The following is a 10,000-nucleotide window of genomic DNA, read 5'->3' as shown; positions in this document are numbered from 1 at the left end:
TCTCACCGCCAGCAGCCTCCGAGCACGGAGGCGGCCCCGCGTGGCACCTGGAGCGGCCGACCAGGCCCCTTCAGCGATCCCTGCGGCTCCCCCACCGCCACGCCCAGTCGCACGCGGCCAGAGCCCCCGGAACCCGCTTTTCCCCCCACACGCACCGCAAGGCCGACCCAAACCCTCCGGGCGCCCACCGGGCCGCCACCGACCTGGCCCCGAAGGCGCGCGCCGTGGGTACGCGGACACCGGGCCAACCAGCGTGGCCGGCGGCGGCGACGCCCCCAGAAGGCGGAGCCGGGTTCGGGCCCAGACGGGGCGGCCAACAGCATAAAAGCCGGTGAGCCGCTCGGGGAAGAGAGGATCGGCAGGCGGCGGACAGGGAAAAGGAGCACAAGGCAGGCAAGGAGCCAGGGGGCCACGGAGACAAGGGCACGGGGAACCCGCAGGGGGCTAACTCGGGCAAGCAACCCTCAGGCACGGCCGGGCCACCAGGAAAACACGGCCACGGGATCCCACCGCCACAGACACGAGGGCGGTCCCGCGGCGCCCCGCCTGGGACGCCGAACGGCCCTTGGGCAGCCCACCGAGCAACCCCCTCACGAGCCCCGGGTCCCACCACCGGCGGCCCCGAAGCAACCTCAGCCACAAGCCCAACACCAGGGGCCACATGTCGCCCGTTTCTCGTCCGTCCCGGACCCGGTCCCGCTCCGGGAGACCGGCGCGCCGCCCCGTGGGGACGGCTCGCTCCCCAAGGACCAGGCGGCCCCACACCCCGCGCCACGCGAACGCGGTCATCGGCAGCGGTCGCGGCTCGGCACGGGAGCGGGCGGAGAGCCGGCTCACAGCGGGGAGCGGCGTCGCGCGCCAGACGGAGTGCCACGCGCACCCGCCGCTCGCAGCAGCCTTCCCATCCGCTAGGACGTCGGGCCCGGCCCAGCGGGATCCTCCCCCAACTCGGAAGGGGGAGGCGCGGGCCACAGTAGACGACGAGCCGCGCGCTCGGCCCCCACCGCGGGGTCCGGCGGAACCCTCACTGTCCCCCCACCTCATCCCGTCGAGGCGGGGACAGCGGAGGAGGAGGGTTCTCTGCAGGCGAGTCGCTACGGCAGCGCTACCACAACACAGAGAGAGGCGGCGGGCCGGGGGATCCGGTACCCCAAGGCACACCTCTCGGATCGCTAGAGAAGGCTTTCTCACCGAGGGTGGGTCACGCTCCCCACCCGCCAGTCGCCCCTCGTCGGGCCCGCAGAGGCACTCAGGGACGCCTGGGGAAGGGAGGGGGCCTGCGGCGCGAGAAGAAACCTGCGGCAACCTTGAGCGTTTGCGGTCAGGGCAGGGGCCCGGCCGGCGCGCGTGCGCACAGCCCCCAAGGCCCCCCGCCGTCCACCCACCTCCTTTCTGTGAGGCAAGGCGCCTCCAGTTAACCCACACACGACCGATCGGAGGCAGAACGGCAGCCCCTCGGCGGCCGGCCGGCGCACGCGTGGCCGGCCCGAGCCCACCGCAACCGCTCACACGGCCCGCGCTCACCCGCCAGAGGGGAGCACGGGACGTGCGCTCGCCAGACCAGGCGGCGCCCTTCCCCGCGTGGGAGGGGCGCGTCTCACTCAACCGCCTCGACCCGCACAGCCAACGCGCTCCCTCAGGACCCACGCGCGGACACCACGGCGGCGACCGGAGGAGGGGGCGCTGGGGGCGGGAGCGACACACCACCGCTCGGCCTCGGGCACCTGAGAGACAGCCCGGGGCGCTCCAGGAGCACCGCAAAGGCCCAGGCGGAGCCAGCGCTCGTGCAATACCCGAGAGGGCAGCACGGCGGGCCAGCGGGACAGCACCCCCACCGCCGCGGAGGGGGGCGGCCCACGAGGCGACGACCACAAGAGGCGAAAGCGAGGGGTGCCTGCTGCGTCAGAGGACCCCCGCCGACCCACGCCGGACGCCACGAGGCAGGCGGCGGGGTCGGGACAGCGAGGTCGGGCCGGGTTCCGCACCCCAGTGCCTCCCAACGCACCGCCCACAGGCGGGGATGGGAGACGGGGGAAACCCCGCGGGCGGGACGAGAAGAACGGGTCTCATTCACCACGAATGCCCGCCCCTCGCCCGTCGCGGCTCGGTCCCGGCCCGGGAGAGCGTGACATCACCACATCGATCAGGGAAAGCATCCCCGGAGCAGGGTCGGCCGGCCAGCCACAGCCTCCCCAGAGGCCAGCGAGCAGATCAGCCTGGCCATCCCCAGCCCCAGGACAGGGGCGGCAGACAACCCGGCAGAGACGAGGAATGCCTGACACGCACGGCACGGAGCCAGCGGGAGTGGGGTTGTCACGGCCGCCCCAGGTGCCCGCAGCGGGGAGCGCACGGTGGCACGGTAAGCCCGCGCCACCTTCCCCGCCGCCCCCAGGTGGGTCAGAGACCCGGACCCAAGGCGGCACCGGGAGCTGGGACGCTCGGATGCATGAGAGACCGGGCACACGGGCCCCAGCAGGCGGCTCAAGCACGAGCAGGGCCGGCTAGCCGGGTCACCGGGAGGCCGAAGACCCGCGACGCATCCAAGAGACCCAACCTCTCCAGCGACAGGTCGCCAGAGGACAGCGTGTCAGCAATAACCCGGTGGCCCAAAATGCCGGCTCGGAGTGAAACATATACCTCCCCAGGAGACAGGAGGTCGAGTCACCGACCACGCCGCCGGCCCAGGGAACCCGCGACACGGGCATCTGTCCCCAAAATCGCCACCATCGCAGCCAGACACGGAGCACCCAGGGCCCTCTGGTCGACCCCAGGACACACGCCGGAGCAGCGCCGGGCCAGGGACGTCCTCCCGGCCACCCGTGCCACGCAGGGGCCGGCCCGAGTCTCCAGAGCGAGACTCGGAAGCGTTTTCGGCCGTCCCCTCGTACGACCGGGACACACGAGGGACCGAAGGCCGGCCAGGTGTGACCTCTCGGGCCGCACGCGCGCTCAGGGAGCGCTCTCCGACTCCCCACGGGGACTTGCAAACAACAGGTCACGGCAGAGGGACCGCTCCCCGGCACCCGGGGGACGAGGCAGGACGGTCCCCGGCTCCCCACGGGGACTTGGAGAAAAAATTCGGCCGCTGCCTCAGACGGCCAGGATGCGCGCGGGCCCGCGACCGGGCCGGGAAGGGTGTCCCCAGCCTCCCGCCCCAAGCCCGGTGGGTCCCCGCGGGTCGCGGGTCAGGCCTCGGGAGCCGCGGCGTGCTGGTCGACCAACCCCGGCAGCCCCACACCCGGCTCTGGCCCGAAAGCGCAGCGACAACCTCTCCCCACATAAGCCTGCACGCCTGAGCTCTGACTCACAAGTGACGCGCCAGAGCTCTGGCGCGACCGGGACAGCCCGGCTGACGACCGCGGTCTTTCCGGAGCTCTGCCTAGCTCACAGCGGGGACGGTCCCCTCCCTCGGCAGCTGCCACCGCAGCTCCGGAAGCCAAGGGAACGATATAAAAGCGGCCGCCAGATGGAGTCCGACAACCGTCGCGAACGTCACCAAGACAGATCCGGATGGCAGGCCGGCCCGCGGACCGCAAAACCGAAACCGTGAGTCGAGAGACGCTATCCCGAGGCCGAAAACGCAGCCCCTGTACCCCAACCCCACAGAAACGGTCCCCAAACCCTGTCTCTGCATGGACCGCGACACAGTCAGAAGACAACCCACGGCGTGTGGATGTTCGGAGAGGCATCTCGGTGGGAGAAACAACAAGCAAGGACTCGGTCGCGGGTCGTTGAGGACACAGGGAGACACAGAATGCGTAGGCTCTTCCTGAATCCAGACAGAGAAGGAGGGAGGGAGGGAGGGAGGGAGGGAGGGAGGGCGGGCGGGCGGGCGGGCAGGCAGGCAGGAAAACATAAAGAAGGAAACAGAGAAAGAAAGAAAGGAAGGAAAACCTAAAGGAGAGAAAGGAAGAAAAGAGAAGAGAAGAGAAGACAAATATCAATATAAGTACTTACATTTGTATATAGGTATAACATATAAAACTACATTAAAATAGAAAAAAATTTATATGCATACACATGAATAAACAGATAAAAATGAATAAATAAAAAATAAGGTAACATAACATAAGCAAATAGGCCAGGCGCGGTGGCTGACGCCTGTGATCCCAGCACTTTCAGAGGCTGGGGGAGAGAGAGAGAAAAAAAAATGAAAGAAAGAAAGAAAGAAAGAAAGAAAGAAAGAAAGAGAGAGAGAGAAAGAGAGAGAGAAAGAAAGAAAGACAGAAAGAAAGAAGAAAGAGAGAGAGAGAGGGAGAAAGACAGCGAGAAAGAAAGGCGAGAGAAGAAAGAAAAAAAAAAGAAAGAGGAAAGACAGGAAGAAAGACAAAGCAAGAAAGCAAGATAACAAGACAGCAAGAAAGCACGACAGAAAGAGAGAAAGAGACAGAAAGAAAAAGCAAGAAAGCAGCAGAGAGAGAGAGAGAGAGAGAGCGCGCGAGCGCGAGCGAGCGAGCGAGCAATCGAGAGAGAGAGAGAGAGAGAGAGAGAGAGAGAGAGAGAGGAGGAGGAGGCGGCGAGGCGAGGCGAGGCGAGGCGAGGCGAGGCGAGGCGAGGCGAATCTACCTGCTTTCACTACATGTGGGGAGAATCAGGAAAGCCCCCACTAACAACAAGGCCTGAAGTGGAGCTGCCATCTCTGAAATCCGAGCAGAAGAGTCCACACGGGTTAAAGACACGAAGAAAGTCAGGGAAACAACTGCTCAAAGAGAAGAACAATCTGGCCCAGCCAGGGTCTGTCTCCTGAAGTTGTGTGGGCAACGAGGGAGTGGGACGGAGGGAGGGAGTGGGACGGAGGGAGGGAGGGAGGGAGGGCCTCCGAGGCTCGTGTCAAACAATAAATGATAATAAAATAAAAGGAAGTTAAAAAAAAAAATTGCGCATCATTCGTAGCATCACTGACGCCTCGAAAGGCGAGAGGCATGTGTTTATGTCACTGTGGGACTGTTTTCTTTTTTCTTTTTTTTTCTTCTTCCCTCTTTTCCCGGAAACTCACTTTTTAATTATTTCATTTTCCTTTTCTTTTTTTTTTTTAATTTTTAATTTTACTTTCATTTTTACTTTTATTTTTAATTGTTTGAGAGGTTGTCTCCCTCTCTCGCCCAGGCTGGTGTACAGTGGCGCGATCTCGGCTCACTGCAACCTCCGCCTCCCAGGTTCAAGTGATTCTCCTGCCTCAGCTCGGCCTCCCGAGTAGCTGAGATTACAGACGCGCACGACCATGCCCGGCTAATTTTTGGTATTTTGACTAGAGACGGACGGGGTTTCACCATACTGGCCCTGCTGGTCTGACCACCTCGTGATCCAGCGATCCACCACCCTCGGCGTCCCAAAGTGCTGGGATGACAGGCTTGAGCCACCGCGCCGGGCCTAGTTATTCCTTTTATTTTATTTCAAATTTTTAATTGTACGTATGCATGTATGCATGTATGTATGTATGTATGCATGCATGCATGCATGTATCTATCCTTTTTTTTTTTTTTTTTTGAGACGGACAGAGAGAGACAGTGAGAAACAGAGAGAGAGAGAGAGAGAGAGAGAGAGAGAGAGAGACAGACAGACAGAGAGAGAGAGAGAGAAACAGACGGGGGGGAAGAGAGAGAGAGAGAGAGAGAGAGAGAGAGAGAGAGAGACCAACAGACAGAAGGACAGGCAGAGAAAGAGAGTAAGACAGAAGACAGACACAGGGACACAGGGAGAGAGACAAGCGGGGGGGGGGGAGAGAGAGAGAGAGAGAGAGAGAGAGCTCCCAGACATCACGAAGCCGTTTCAATGACATATTCTCTCTGGTCTTTGTCTGGGGATATTCAGTTTTTCACCGTAGGCCTCAAGGGCTCCCAGATGTCCCTTTGGAATCTCTACAAAGAGAGTGTCTCCAACCTGCCTAATCAAAAGAAAGGTGTAACTCTTTAGGATGAGTCCACACATCGCAAAGCAGTTTCTCAAATACATTCTTTCTATTTTTCATCTGGGAATATTCGGTGATTCACCATAGGCCTAAAGGGACTCCCAAAAATCCATTCAGAGAGACTGCCCAAAAAAAGTGTTTCTAACCTGATGAATCCAAAGAATGGTGTATCGCTAAGAGATCAATCTACGCATCACAAATCAATGTGACAGATAGCCTCTCTCTGGTTTTAATCTGTGGATAGTCTGTTTTCCAACGTAGGCCTCAATGGGTTTCCAAATGTCCCCTCACAGATTCTACGGAAAGCGTGTTTCCAACCTCCTGGTTCAAAAGAATTATCCGTTCGAGGTGAATCCACACGTCAAAAAGCAGTTTCACCAGCAGCAGTTTTTCTCCTTTTCCTCTGGGGATGTTCACTTTCACCAGGAGCCACAAAGGGCTCCCAAATGTCCCTTCGAAGATTCTGCAAAGAACTGCTTCCAATCGGCCGCGTGCAGCGGCTCACGCCTGTCATCCCAGCATTTTGGGAGGCAGAGGCGGGTGGATCACCTGAGGTCAGGAGTTCGAGACCAGCCTGGCCAAAACGGTGAAACCCCATCTCTACCAAGAACACAAAAAATTTGCCGGGCTTGGTAGCGGGTGCCTGTAATCCCAACTACTTGGGAGGCTGAGGCAGGAGAATCCCTTCAACTGGAAGGCAGAGGTTGCAGTGAGCCGAGATGGTGTCACTGCACTCCAGCCTGGGGGACAGAGTGAGAGTCTGTCTTAAAAAAAATAAAAATATTAAGAAAAAAATACTACTACAACAACAACAACAACAACAACAACAACAACAACAACAACAGCAACAACAACAAAATGCTTCCAATCTGCTGAATCAACAGAAAGGTTTAACTCAGTAAGAGGAATCTACACATCGCTAAAAAGCAGTTTTACAGATAGCTTCTTGTTAGTTTTTATCTACAGTTTCCTGGTTTTCACCCTAGGCCTCGAATAGCTCCCAAATGTCCTTTTGCAGATTCTACAAAAGGGCCGCTTCCAACCTGGTATATCAAAAGAAAGGTTTCACTCTGTGAGATGAATCCACACACGACAAAGCAGTTTCAGAGACAGCTTCTTTCTAGTTTTTATTTGGGGATATTCGGTTTTTCACACTAGGCCTCAGTGGGCTCCCAAAGGTATACTCGCGGATTCTACAGAAAGAGTGCTTCAAACCTCCTCAATCAAAAATTAGTTGTAATTCGGTGCCATGAATCCACACATCACAAAGCAGTATCATAGAGAGCTTCTTTCTATTTCTCTGGTGGGGATACTCGGTTTTTCACAACAGGCCCCAATGGGCTCCCAAATGTCCATTCTGCTTCCAAACTGCTGAATCCAAAGGCAGTTTTAACTCGGTATGATGAATCCACACGTCACAAAGCTGTTTCATGAAGACCTTCTCTCTCGTTTTTATCTGAAAACATAAGATTTTTTCACCATACGACACAAGGGTCTCCGAAATGTACACAGAGAGATTCAACCAAAAAACCCTTCCAACCTGCTGAGTAAAAAGAAAGGTTTAACTCTGCGAGACGAATACACACACGACAAAAGCAGTTTCACAGAGAAAGGTGTTTTTTTTGTTTGTTTGTTTGCTTGCTTGCTTGCTTGCTTGCTTGCTTGCTTGCTTTTTGGTTTGTTTTCTTGGTTTTTTTTTTTTTTTTTTTGGAGACGCACTTCCGCTCTTGTTGCTCAGACTGGAGCGCAATGGCGCCATCTCGCCTCACTGCGACCTCCGCCTCCCAGGTTCAAGCAATTCTCCTGCCTCCGTTTCCCTTCCCGAGTAGCTGGGATTACAGGCATGTGCCACCACGCCCGGCTAATTTTGTATTTTCAGTAGAGACGGGGTTTCTCCATGTGGGTCAGTCTTGTCTCGAACTGCCGACCTCAGGTGATCTGCCAGCCTCGGCCTCCCAAAGTGCTGGGATGACAGGCGTGAGCCACCGCGCCCGTACAATTGTATTGTATCGTATTGTATTGTATTTACATTGATTGATTGATTGATTCATTGATTGATGCTGCCTGATCAAAGGTCACTCAGGCCCAGTCGTCAAAGTGGCGATTTCCTAGGCAACAAGGAAGGGGGGAGCTTGGAGGTGGGGGCGGGGGCGGTGGAGAAGACACAGTTGCCCCAGGCTGTGCGCAGGCGGCCTGAGCTTCCTTCCTCTGTTGAGGCCTCCATTTTCAGAGTAACAGTGGCCGCTAGGTGATGCCCGACGTCTGCCAATGAGACTGTCAGCCCGGAATGAATTGGGATCGCCTGGAGGGTGAGGCGGGAGGGGGAAGGATGGAGGCCCCCACAGCACAGTGGGTCACCGCGCCCTTCCAGGCGATCCCCACAACTAATCGACCAGGGCCCCTGGGGGCACACAGCCTAAGACCCCAGCCATCGGATCATCTGGAACTTCTGTCCGAAGACGAGAGACGAGAGACCGACTGGAAATTCTCTCGGTCAAGGTCCAAACCTAAAAGAATCACTGACACAGACACCAGGACTAACTAAGACAATTTGTAAAAGTTTCCGTGTTTTGGGTGAATCCGCGTATTTCTGGATCACAAAATTACTGATTTTGAACATTGCGGTTTTTCTACTCCTTACGTGTACGGTCCTGTGATAGACAGACCAGGGGACTCCTCAGCTCAGAGTCCATGAGGCCAGAAGCTGACATCCTAAATTTCTATGTAGAATGAATTTCAGCAAGCCAGCCAAACACTCTGCCGTAAAACTGTCCGGAAGACAAGCGGTGGTGTTTCGGGGGCGGACTGGGGGGGGAGGGGGGGGGGAGCCGGGTGCGGTACGCTCACGCCTGTCATCCCCGCACTTTGGGAGGCCGAGGGCAGGCGGATCCCTCGAGATGGTGGCCATTGCACTCCAGCGTGGGCAACAAGAGCGAAAACTCCGTCCAAAACAAGAACAACAACAGAAACGTTAAGTGCCGTCTGCTGTTATTTTTGCTTCCCACCCCGAGAAGAACAGAATACAGCTGTTGTCTCCCTGCCCGCCTGCCTGCCTGCCTGCCTGCCTGCCTGCCTGTCTGCGTGCCTGTCTGTCTGTCTGTCTGTCTGTCTGTCTGTCTGTCTGTGACAGGGTCTCGCTCTGTCTTTCGCCCAGACTGGAGTGCAGTGACACCATTGTGGCTCACTGCAGCCTCAACTTCCCCGGGGTTAGGGGATTCTTCTAAGGGATCCTACGGCCTCGGCCTCCCAAAGTGTTGGGGTTACAGGCGTGAGCCATCAGCACCCGGCCTGAGTTCATACATCTGGTCTCACTACGCCTTAACCACACGCCCGTGAAGCACTCAAGTCAAGAGAGAGTCGGCAAGAGACTTTCAGCATTCTCTCCCAAAACCAGTGAGGTGGATGGCGGCCCTGTGTTTCCCAAGCTCCTGTGGTTTTAGGTGGCCACGCGTAGAGGATAGATAGATTTCAAATGTTTCCAGAGAGGCGCAAGCCACAGTCATTCAGGACATCCGAGCGCGAGATGGGGTTTCTGACAGCGACTTAAGGGCCAGGGAGGGCCAGAGTCTGCCGGGGCCCTCGTTCCAGTGCTGGGGCCGATGGAACCCAAGGCTGAGGGAGCCAGCAGTCCGCACAGAGAGAGCTCCAGCCCTAGGCCCCACCGTGCAGACCGACTCAGAAGGAAGAGAGTCCCTCATCCTACATACGTCACATCCCTCCACTGAACTTGGGAGCGGATCCGTTTTCCAAACATGAGGTGACTCTCGGTTCGAAATGGATCACAAGGGGCCGGGCTTTCCAGAGTCGGCATGATAAAGAAGTCATTCTGTGGCACAGAACGAGGTGTGGCTCTTATCTAGACTCCGCAGTGAAAGCCAGTGAAACAGGGCGAAACCCCGTGTCTACTAAAAATTAAAAGAGGAGCCGGGCATGGTGCCGCTTGAAGGCAGGAGAATCGCTGGAACCCGGGAGGCAGAGGTTGCAGTGAGCTGAGATCACACCACTGCATTCCAGCCTGGGGGACAGAGCGAGACCGCATCTCAGAAACAGACAAACACACAAAGCCAATCAAGGTGTTTAACTCAACGTGTC

The sequence above is a fragment of the Macaca fascicularis genome, chromosome 10, assembly GCF_037993035.2.
Source record: "Macaca fascicularis isolate 582-1 chromosome 10, T2T-MFA8v1.1".
NCBI classification, from domain to species: Eukaryota; Metazoa; Chordata; class Mammalia; order Primates; family Cercopithecidae; genus Macaca; species Macaca fascicularis.
This window is presented reverse-complemented; position numbering follows the sequence as displayed.